Source organism: Sebastes umbrosus, chromosome 10, assembly GCF_015220745.1.
Source record: "Sebastes umbrosus isolate fSebUmb1 chromosome 10, fSebUmb1.pri, whole genome shotgun sequence".
Taxonomy (NCBI): domain Eukaryota; kingdom Metazoa; phylum Chordata; class Actinopteri; order Perciformes; family Sebastidae; genus Sebastes; species Sebastes umbrosus.
The window spans coordinates 14,282,683-14,294,756 of record NC_051278.1 but is presented as its reverse complement, the minus strand read 5'-3'; the positions used below and the strand labels follow the sequence as shown (position 1 = coordinate 14,294,756).

At 42.4% G+C, this 12,074-nt stretch overlaps 1 long non-coding RNA gene across 1 annotated transcript; it reads right to left on the bottom strand.

Moving 5' to 3' along the window:
• Window positions 1-1,229: 1,229 nt before the first annotated feature.
• Window positions 1,230-8,294, bottom strand: LOC119495966. Its single transcript, XR_005208602.1, has 3 exons — window positions 8,155-8,294; window positions 4,927-5,072; window positions 1,230-1,422 (listed from the first exon to the last, which is right to left on the bottom strand). It is a non-coding gene; the product is annotated as an uncharacterized LOC119495966 (long non-coding RNA).
• Between the last annotated feature and the right edge of the window lie 3,780 nt (window positions 8,295-12,074).

The window sequence follows — 12,074 nt, the reverse complement described above, 5'->3', positions numbered from 1 at the left end:
ACTTAACTTTCCCTCTAACTTTAATCTGCTTTATCTCATCACAGTGAACTGTAGTGATAAGTACAATAAAGCAGTGACCACAGTGCTCTCAGATTCCTCCATTTGCCTTGATCTGAAGGGTTTGAGGGAGAGAGAGAGTTTCCCAGTTGAAATCAGATCAGTTACACAGTAATGCAGGCTAATTCTCTTACCTTCACCATGCTTAAAATGTAACAAAGCCCCCATGAGAAACCTTTAGCAAATAGATAGCAAGATATAATGTTAATCAGACAACCAAAATTAAATCAGGATTATCCTGGCAAAGCTGTATAGCTTACACAGTAATATTTTACCGAAGTATTTGGAAAAATGCCCAAATATGAGCGATTACGTCCACACCCACTGCTCAGAAGTGACGTTAAGCCCACGGAAGAATTTGCTAATAGGTCTGTGTGGAAGGACTCAGACTCAGTGAAAAGCATCTGGCAAAGACCAAGAAGTCAAGACAACTCATGTAACCATGACCACATTTAATCAGCAGCAGGCTCGTACACAAAGACAATGAGCAGTTCATTAGAGTCACTGCTGAGGTTTGCAAAGGAAAACAGTCACACACCCAGGCAACGGAAAGTCAACAACAAGAGACTTCTGTTTGTTGCGCTCTTGGTTTCACAGTTGATTTGCTGTCAAACAGGTCTTCTATATTTAGCTGATGTTAAGATGAAGACACAGACAGATAGAGACAGGCATACAAAGCTTTCAGTGCTTCAGAGCCAACAATGAAGTGAAAATCAGAACAATCTACAAATCCATAACAATAACAGGCTACATTTGAACTATACAATATATTAAAAATCTGTCTTTTTAAAGGTGCTAAATGCAAAATTGAAAGCATATCTATTGCCTCTCAATGGCTCTCAACATTGTTGATGACTGAGCCAGTGGCTCGCAGACTGTATATAAAGATGGACGACGCGTCTCCACTTCCTCCCACTGTACAGAAGTGAAGCCAAAATATCTCTATATATAACGTCTCACCCCGTTTTTATAGCATCAAATAACTAATTAAAACCAAAATTATCAGAAAAAATCCCTTGAACATACATCAGTGTGATAAGAATGATCTAAAATGACAGAAACTATCTTTGGAAAAAATGTATTTGAGGTGTACTTTGATTTTTTTGTTTGACCCATGTTCCATCCGCTAACATGGAGGAGGCAGGATTTATGACCTATACTGCAACCAGCCACCAGGGGGCAATCAAGATGTTTTGGCTTCACTTTTGGGGAGCTGTCATGTCATCCATCTTTATATACAGTCTATGCTCGCAGCTAACGGTGCACACAACGGCAACAGTGCTGACAGAGCTAACAGTCTTTTCCTGAGGGGGAACTGAAGGGTGGTTGGGCCGTCGGTTGGGACGGTGTTATTAGCTGTAACCACTGTCAACAAAGCACAGAGAAACTCATATTATGATCACACACATAGAGGGAGAGTGATTTCACTCTCTGCTCAGGTAGACATCACTCCTCTATTTCGTTTCATAGACAGTAGTTGTTTGCTGCTACATTGATGCTCTGAATGTCGTATAGAGAAACCTTCAAGCTTGAATTCTGAATGGTTGCACCAAATTTTTTGATCCTCGCTGCTGTTGACCCCTTCACCTCTCCATCTCTACTTTGGAAAAACTCAAAAAGGCCTGAGGAGCTCTGGAGGCTGCGCTGCAGCTCGTAGGAATTTACACTATGTATGTGTGTGTGTGCCAGGCAGTATTGATTTGTATGGTGCTGCTAGCCAGACATGCCTCCCTGAATGGACAGAAGACAAAGAAATGAGACAGAACGGCCACTCATACTGTACAGCCTGGCTACCGGCTACATTTCACGCCTCCGTCGCCGTGGAAACCCAGCATCGGCTGAGCCTGGAGGGTGACAACAAACCCCATATCGGAGGAGAGAGTTCGTTTGCGCCTTGGCAGCAGAGTAGGTAGACAGAAAGAGACCTTTTCTCTCTGCCGTGACAAAAAAAACTCCCACTGCCGTAATTCTGCAGCTGACAGCTCTCTCTCTCTCTCACATGGACGCAGTGTGAAAGTCCAACTAAAACAAGCAAGAACAGTCTGGATCAGAAGATTATTTGCCTCTCTGCGTGTTTGCTTTCAATGAGAGATGCCATTCACACCTTTCAATTGCTATTCATTTCTGCTATCGCTCACATCTCCTCCACACAATGTGCTGCCTTTGTGTGCTGAATTAGACCTATTGTGTGTGCAAACCTTCAGCCGCCCGTATCGTGATCTCTCATCGCGTTGCTTTTATGCACACAGAGAAATTCATTTCAGTTCTTTTATTACAGCACAAGCACACATTACCATTACCTGCCTTTTTTTACACAGCCGAATTGAATAAATGAGCTTTTAGTAGCACCATAAATATGTTAACACAAAGCTGACACATGGACAAACACAAGCTCTTGATTAGAAACACTCCTGTTTTGCAGCTAACAAACATGGCTGATGTTGTAGCTCCCAGACAAATAACCAATTCATACAGTATAACAATATTGAATGTATCTCTTTCAACCTGTCCTGGGTGCCAACGTTTAGCCTGACCCACATTGGCGTTTTGAATTTGTGTTTTGGTGGTGAAGCCACTTGGGAACTTGTTTCTGTGAGTTGCCCGTGCAGGGCAGACTCCCAGGTCTGCTGTAGCGCCAGATGGTGGTTCATTAGATCCTGTGTGTTGTGTATTTGGTGTGAAGCGTAGGAGGAGCAGGGCGGATGTTTGTTCCCATCAACAGCCAGACTTTAAGTCTGGCTTCATCCCTTTATAATGCTTCCATGCCTCAGAGTGCCTGAGTGCCTGGCAAGCAAAGTGATACTAGAGTGTGATGGGAAGATTCGTCGCCTTTTGTTTTGTTCTCGCTTTAAGTCGTGTGCTTGCTCACTTAAAGAGGAAAAATGTCTAAGCATTTCAGTTTAAATATGCAACGGGTGAGGAAAACATCGGAACACTTAACAATATAATGTAACCAGTACAACATCTACAGCAGCCCGTTTGAACGAAAAGGCGTATGAATGACATGATAATCGCAAGGCAGAACGCCTTTCTTGCTTTTTGCGTGTCATTTGTACACCATGTAGCCTGCATTGACTTTAATGTAAAGGCATCCACATAAATATGCTACGCTAGTGATGTATGGAGAATAAAAAGCGAGAAAGACCGCTTATGGTGGGCCTGAGGGGAGTTGGATGGGTCCAACAAACACAACTTTCAACCAGGAGACCAGTGTTCGAGACTGGTGTTTGTGACGTTAGTGACATTAGTGACGTTTTTTTCTGTACTTATGTTACATTGTTTCCATACGTATTTTACCTAGTTTAAGTACTTATTTTAAGCCCAACTATGATTGCGTTTTCTTAAACCTAACTAAGTGTTTTTGTTGCCTAAAACTAACTGCTGACGTTACCGTAGTTTTGTTGCATGGGGTACAAAAGCCTAAAATGCGTCCTCGTGACTTGCGGAATGTCTGTGTAATGTCATGCTATTTATACGCCTTCCTGTGAGATCGGGTTGTCTACAGCTACAAACTACAGTTTTAAAAATGACTAGTGGACGCACACCTCTCTGACGATCACAAGTTGAGCAGTTAAACCTAAGCTATAGTAGTGTTTGAAGGTAGATCTTCTGTATTGTGTTGCCCATTGTTCGGGTGTTCATGTTATTGACTTGAACTTAAACGTGAACATGAATAACCTTATCTTTCACTGTTGTATACTGTATCATCAACCTGTCATGTTCAAATCATGGTACATTTTGTTGATGAACCCACTTTGACCTCAGTAGATTCCTCCATTTTCCAGAGTGCCTTTCAACAACCCCTCAAAACGTCGACTGTTTCTTCACTCATCGGTGGATTAGTGTCCATGTGTGGGTGAAAAGAGCAATAACAACAGATAGTGTTATCAGTAGCAGCACTGGAGTAGTTTGGTGGACAGCTGAGTGAGTCGTGGTTTTAACTACAAACACACAAGTATTTCGCTGCAGTGCACTCTGGTCTATTGAGGCTGATGTTTTACATCGCTGGAATGTTTTCCTCTATCAAACTCCAGTTCTTCTTGAGGAATACACCACAAAACTAATTGGACCCAGAAATGCAAAGTAATGAACATCACCAACTGCAAAGATGAATGGAAAGAACATGATCCTCACATTTCAGATGCAAAGGACAAAGAAGGAGGTGAAATAAGATATATTATTGAACAGCTGACATTTACTTTTTAATAATAAGCATGCAATTTTTAACTATATATCCAAGTCCTTTAAAGTTGTTTTCCAATATTAAAGGAGAAGATATGGAAAACACGACTGCCAATGCTCCCAAAGTGAAAATGTTTACAGAAATCTTGGAATAAATTGAGGTGACAGAGTGTTCCCGGCTTAACCAGAGCCATCTTTATGGAGCCATAGTACACACTAACTATATATATATATAGAAACTGGCATAAAATAACAATAATTATAGCCACTACATCAGAAAAAGTCTCTGAACAGGGTAAAACCCGTATTAAGTACTGGTAAGGTGCATGTCTGGGCTGTTTGTTCATTGCCTGTGTTTGCTGTAGCTGTACGATACACCAGAGGAGTCTGACAGGAGGATGGTTGATGACAAACAGCGTGATGAGTTGCGCGCACGCACACACACACACACACACACAAACACTGACGTTTCTGGCTGTCAGCCCAGGCGAATCATCTCAAACATTCAGCAAAACATATCAAACATGCAAATCTTAGGAAACATATGCAGCAACAGTTTGGTCTAGATTAGGATGGACATAAACTATATCATTTTGGCTCACTGCCCCACCGGCCTGTCATATTTCAGCCTTTGGCCCTCCATGACTCTAACAACATGCATTGTGGGTGGTGTGATAGAAACCTGACCTCGCTCCTCGCAGATGTTGTGGTTAGAGCTCCTCCAGCTGCTCGCAGACATACACAGGCTGCCGCAAGGCTTGCACTTAATGTCTCCTCTCTCCGGCCCATTTGCATTGTCACATGGTGTGCAGATAGAGGTTGATGATTAGAGACTGCAGGAGAAAGGGCACAATTACAGGAACCGCGAGCTGGGGTAAAGCAGGTGCCACTAAAATCAGAGTGTTCTTGGCTGAAGACCGCGAAACATTCAGCTGCAGAATATCCAGGCTGGATGGCTTTTCACTGAGGAATGTACTGCAGTGGAAGGGAGGCAGATTGGTACCTGGCTTTGTCGATAAGCTGAGCATTAGGAGAAAGAGAAGAACAAAAGATCCTCTGTCTCCATCCTCAAACCCTCTCTGTGCCGTTCATTCTCCTCTGAACCATGCGTCATGTTATCTCAGAGGCGTCACATCTTTGTATAAAAGGTTTGTCCTACAACCACCGAAATATCAAATGCTCTGTTTTGAGATTTGACATTTTACAAGTTTCTTTCTGTACCTTGTCAAAATGAAAGGGCCAACACATTGGTCACAAGCCAATCCAGCTCGAAAGTTATTTTCTATATTATGACTAATAGGACATACAAATAAAACAGAAACATTCTCCAAATGTTCTCCAAAGTTTGACACATTCATGTAATAATATGACCTACAGTGAGGTAGAAACTTGTATTGAAACAAGAGTCTTCAGCCACAAGCTAACCTGTCGATAACAACGTAACCCCGCCCTAAAGCATACCCTGCTTTATGGTCTATTTGACTCTAAATGGGACCATAATATTACTAAATTAACATTATGTTGTATTGAAGAAGACTTGAAACTAGCGATTGAGACCATAAACTCTTTACAATGTTTACCGAGGTAATAAATCAAGTGAGAAGTAGGATAATTTTCTGATAGACTTCTATACCATCAGACTTTTTTTTTGCAACCTGGATGTTCACCATCTTAGTTTAGCATGTTAGCTTGGTAACATTTGCTAATTAGCACTAAACACAAAGTACAGTTGAGGCTGATGGGAATGTCATCAGTTTTGGTAAGAAACCAAAGTATTTGAAAAATTAAAATTGCCATAAATCTGGCCTTCAGAAAAGCTGAGTAATCATTTGCACATGAAATATTTAGATTTTAGTTTTAAAAGAGGCAAAACAATGCAGAATCATTATCAAAATGACCTGCAAGGTTTGACACATTTTATGAAGCAAATTGATCTGCAGTGAGGAAGAAAAACGTATTAAAAAGAGAAAAGCGTACTACTGTACAGCACAGAGAAGCTGGATGGAGGAGGTGGGCGGCATGTTAAATGGAGGCATAGTACCATTGACGGGAGGCGAGACTCTCTTGTACCTCTTGAAGCTGGCAGACTGAAAGCTGACTAGCTCGTCTTTGACGTATAGACCACCGGAGCTTTGCACTTTTGTTATTGCACACATAAATTACACAGGCTGCGTGGTGAGCACTTGTCAAAGTGTTATGTCGCTCCGGGGAACAGAGACAAATAAGTAAGTAAGTAAATAACACGGAACAGCACGTCTGAGGATTGGAGCGGTGTGAGTTTATTTTCATGTGATTAAAGGTTGTTCATCTTGAGATGGCTGTTTTATGCAAATGCATTTTACCTTATTGTGTTGTACATTATTGATTGTGTAAGCAGTCGATCCAAAATAATGGCTGGAGTCAGAGGTCAACCTTAACATGATGTCCTCAGATGTGTGTATTGAGCTCTTGTCTTTAGCTCATTGTGCAGGCTATAGGCTTTACAATAAATCAAATGTGAAATATTGTCTCATTATTTCAGTATTAAGGGGCTAAATGTACAAATAAGTGTTCTGCAGTTGAACAGGTTGATGTAATGCAGATATTAGCAGTTGAACAAGTTGATGTAATGCAGATATTAAAGTTATAAACATTGTGATTACACACTTTGTTTAAGAGAATGGGAGCCATATGAAAAACTCTATGACCACATGTTATTTTAATGGCAATATTCAGTTGAGTAATCTAAGCCGAACTGATCCGTCATCACAATAGGGTGTAATAGTGGAGCTTTGCTCCCACGTCATAAACACGGAGCTGTCACTGGCTCAGGAAGAAGTGAACATTAATTTGTACTTATTGAACCGGTTAATGAACTATTCAGCAAAATACCAATATTCAGCGTTTGCTTCATTGCTCCTGGTGAACATAAAGTCCTGCCATCAAGCGGGCTAATTAAAATCACAAATCAAAATCTTCTGGTTTTTATGTTTTATTAGGTTCATAGATTAGCGTTTATTACTTTTGTTGATATGCTGAGTAAAGACATAAATGTCACCATCTGGAGACACTCATCCCCGATTCACATCTCTGTGAGAGAGAATGTGAGACAGAAATCCCTCAGGTGTAAGATGAGGAGAGATATAAATGATGCAAGAAGATTTCAGATACGAAACACTGCTGATTATCTGGTACTAAAGTTATATGAATATATGCTAGCACCGTGGCTCTGAGGATGGCAATTTTGGTTGGTCAATCAAAAATATTTCAACCATTATTGGATTATCATGAAATTGTGTCCAGGCATTGATGGTCTTTGGAGAATGGAATCTAATTACTTTGGTGACCCGCTGACTTTTCCTCTAGTGCCACCAGCCGGTCAGAGTTCTCCATTATCCAGTATCTTGACGTCTAGATCAGGGCTGCCCAAAGTGAGGCTTGCGGGCCATAGTTGGCCCGCTATCAGGTACAATTTGGCCCGCCAGATGATAGCAATTTTTTCTTTCAAATTAAAAGGCCTGCGGGATTGCCAGCGATCCTGCCCGACTTTACTGTCTTTCAGAAGCTGTAGCAGGCTCAGGTTTAGATTTAGAAACTCTGAAACTAGAAAACCTAAGGAATCCATTGGTACCAAACATGTCATGTCCTGTTAGCTTGTCAAGGAAGGAGGCTAAATAACACTCCAAAAACAACAGTATTTGCCTCAGCCTCAACTGTACTTTGTGCTTAGTGCTAATCAGCAAATACTAAAATGCTAACATGCTACAGTAAGATGGTGAACATGGTAAACATTATACCTAGTTGCCAGTTTATTAGGTAACCCTTGTCATGGGGAGTGGAGCAGGGGAACCCAAACGCAGGAGACTACAAGCAACAGGCATCATAACAAAATCAACAAAGACTGAAGTGAAACACAGGATTTAAATACAAACTAACCTGATGAGAGGATGAAGAGCAGGTGGAGAGACGGGCGGAGAAGCTCAGGTGATGGGAATGAGGTGATTAGAGAGCACTGGGAACAGGAAGCAGCTGATTGGTTGGGAAGAACTAACAAGGCTGATTCAGAGCAGGTGTGTAGATGGGTAAAGAAGGGAAAGCTAGTACAGGGAAAAAAACAGCACAGAAAACCCAAAACACAGAAAACAACTCAGTCCAGTCTACAAAAAGTCTGAAGGCGTCTGGACACGGTGCCAGACTGTGACGCACCTAACCAAAGCCAACAGCTGTGCAGTACATCCTCCCTTTGTGAAGGTTATACTATTCAGATTTAATTATTGATTTAATAAACAGTTTTAGAGGTGCTGATTCATTTTTATGATAATTTTGAAGGCTGTTTCTGCTGCTGTTGAATTTATTACACTGAGAGGTGTCTTCAATATTTTATCTATCCTACTTAAATCAACAAGGGTACACAAAATATTACAAAATACATATTACAAACTACAGCCTCCTAAATGATTTTACAGTTCAACACATCTCTATGACCTATATAAAGATAGTACCTTTTGCATTAGATAACATTAGTTTTAGCTGGGTGTACCTAATAAATTGGTGTACACCTGCTAACTATCAGCCTGTTATCAGCCTCATATAGACACAGCATGCTATCTCTATACTCTTAAGTCTTGTATGGAAAAGGAGATTACGGATTTACTGTAAGGAAGTGACCTCCTGATATGCCATTTTATTACATTTTCACATCTGCTTCACAGTTCAAAATGGAGACATCTGCTCTTTCGGATATATAACAACCATGAGAATAAGATGGAAAAAACTGTGTGTGCATCGAGGTATGGGACAGCCAGGAAGACTGAACTACATAAACGAATAGTCTTGTGCTCCTGACCCAAATTTGTAGTCACATTTCAAAAGCTTGTACATGTTTTTCTATAAAGAAAAACTTTCCAGATGTGTTGAGAGTAGGGCAGGTCAGGCCTTCGCTATAGTAGGAATCATACTATCTCAATCAGGGCAGGGGCTTGAAGTGTTGGGGAGGCAATGGCCCCTTCCCCACTTGATCGGACCACACCCATCTTAGAACTCATCTTTCATTTTGATCTCAACACATCTGGAAAGTTTTGTGACGGCACTCTGCAGGTTTGGGATGCTATCGCAGTCACAACAATCTCTCCACAGACACGCCCTCCTTGCTCGGACCACGCCCATTTTTGAACTTGACCTTCATTTTGATCTCAACTACACATCTGTGAGGTTCGTGACTGCACCTTTCACGGTTGCGACGCTATCGCCGTCACAAAAATCTGTCCTCAGACACACAAGGTGAAAACCAGCATCGCGGTCGCAGCCCGTAAAGATAATGACAGGTCTGCTCTTATTACTTGCACATGGACACAGCGTGCTCTCTGTTTTACAGTTTGATGCGAGCACGCCAGGTTGAAGGTAATTCCTTTCCTGGCTCAGATACATTTTGCGTTTGACCTTCCAGTGTCTCTGTGTCTCCTCTCTCACACAGAGGATCGATTGCCTCTCCAGTTAAGCTTTCATTGCTGATGATGGGTCGGTGGGGGTTGTTTGCTATTCGCTACTATACGCCCCCACTTTTACACTTACCATTCACCCTCCAGACATCAATATTCCCATGACCCTACGAAACAACCCCTCCACTCAGCCACACAGGCCAGACCAGACCAATGCAACTTTACATAATCAATACCTTCAATAAAGAAAAGGGAGAAGTCGGCGTAGAGATCTGGGCGTGAACGCCTCCTAACCACCACCCACTCACATAACTGTCTTGAATGTCTGTTTGCACTGGAAGCAGCCGATTGACAATCGATAGCAGAACTGGCTGTTGCTCGGAGGCTGAAAAGGACAACAGACAAGGACATCTTGGCAAATGAAGATAATTCAGCAGCCTTGTCTTATCTGTTTGTTCCTGTCTTCTTTATCTAATTTGGCAGTAAAACAACACACACGACATGAGCCGTCCTTTTATTCCCACACACCTACAACACAAGATGTTGGCTGAGGTTTTTTTTCTCCGCTGGATGGATGTGTGAGATTTCAAGTTTTCCTGCCAGCAATGACCTTTCTGAATTTTTTTTTTCTTTCTTACCCTTTCTGATTCCTATCGAGGCCAGGCAGGCAGGCAAGTGGCTTATAAAATGTCGCCCTTCACTGACTAGGTTGAGCTAAGAGGGTGGTCACCTGTGACTTGACTGACAGATAGTGGCGGCCCGTGGGGACCCGGGAGGCAGATGGGGGACAGAGATGACTCTCTGCTGGTTTGGAGGATCTTCCCTTTTCTCCTTTTCCTTTCTTGTGTGTTGTATGTGTGTGAGTGTGTGCTCTTCAGTGAGCGAGAGGGAATTTCAAAAGCGCCTGCAGAGGAGAGATGAGCTGCACAGATAATAATAAGCAGACCAGGTGAGAGAGAGCTAATCCTGCTGTTACGCCTCGCAGGCACACAACACAATTGCAACTATCTGAAAAGACCAAAGGCGAGCCTGTTGAATTGTCCTCTTTTCATCGTCCTCAACGCTCAATAGCTCATAATTCATACGTCCAACTTTCTGGTAAAAATGTGGTATCAAGATATTGAACCAAGGATTACTGTACAGCCACTCTGAATAATGCATGTATAGAATTTCTGATATCTATGAATAATTCCCTGCAATCCTAGTAGAGACTAATCCAAACACAAAATCTAATCCATTGTTTTCAGGAAAGCTGATACTGATATTTGATATTTTGCAAGCAGTAACTACAGGCTGACCCACACACACAGTCGATAGTGTCCCCCCCCCACTCCCTCCGCGCCGTGCCAGCTGTGCTTTGGGCACACTCAACCCTATTCTGGGTAACGTGATCCTGACTTGGGTGGCACTCACAGCAGGGGAGCATCTGCTGTGGGACTGTGGAAACAGGACAACTGTGTCCCAGTCACATGCTATTATGTGTGATGAGCACCAAATCTGTGTAGATGGATGACCGTCGCTCCTGGTACGCTAACGTTCATTCCTTTAACTGCTGACACAGTCAAATATTAGAAATCAATATGGTTTGACTGTAAGCTCTCCCATCTGGTTAGAGTATATTTTTTCCACCTATTGGATTGGGTTTCTGCTTCTCAGCATATTTCGCAAAGCTGATAAAATCCCAGTATGTCATTGTAGTATTTAATTGGTCCCATGCATCTTTCTGCTGCAGCTTGTCTTTCATTTTCACTGCTGCTGAACCGGCCTCGGATCTTTCTCCAGATTTCCCCTGATGCCAAAGTCATTTGGTACCTCTCTTTAGTCACTGGTTGAGCTCCTGATCGCACCCTCCACAACAACGCCCTGGAATCCTCCTCCATCTGAAACAGGCAACACTTTCGCCTTGTGCCAGTGTGAGCTCCCATCTGCTGTCCTGGCAGCGCGCACACACATGTAGATTAACTACCTCATCTCACTGAACGCTGCTCCTCGCCAAACCCAGAGCTCATCCACTCACACAAATGGCCGTCAAGGCATTTTTATAGGCAGTTCTTGTGTGGAGCGGACTGAACTGGGTCATTCATGAAGTGGTCAGACTTGGATGAAGCCTTCATTGAATCCTTAGACACTCAGAGGGGGTGCAAAAATAAAAAAAAGTTGCAGTCAAACAAGCTGACTGCAATTGACTCCAACTCCCTCAAAGGTGATCCAAATGTAAGACACAAAAAAGACAAACCAGCTTTACCCACAGTTCAATGCACCTGCATACCCAGCAGCCCCTGGAGGACGTGATAGATTGGACCACACTCCAGCAGCTGGGCTGAAGGTTTATGCAGGAAGTAGCAAACAAATTTAATTGTTTTTTCTCTCCGCACCCAAAAAGGCTTATGATTAATTATTCAGCGAGTCCTTTTGCCG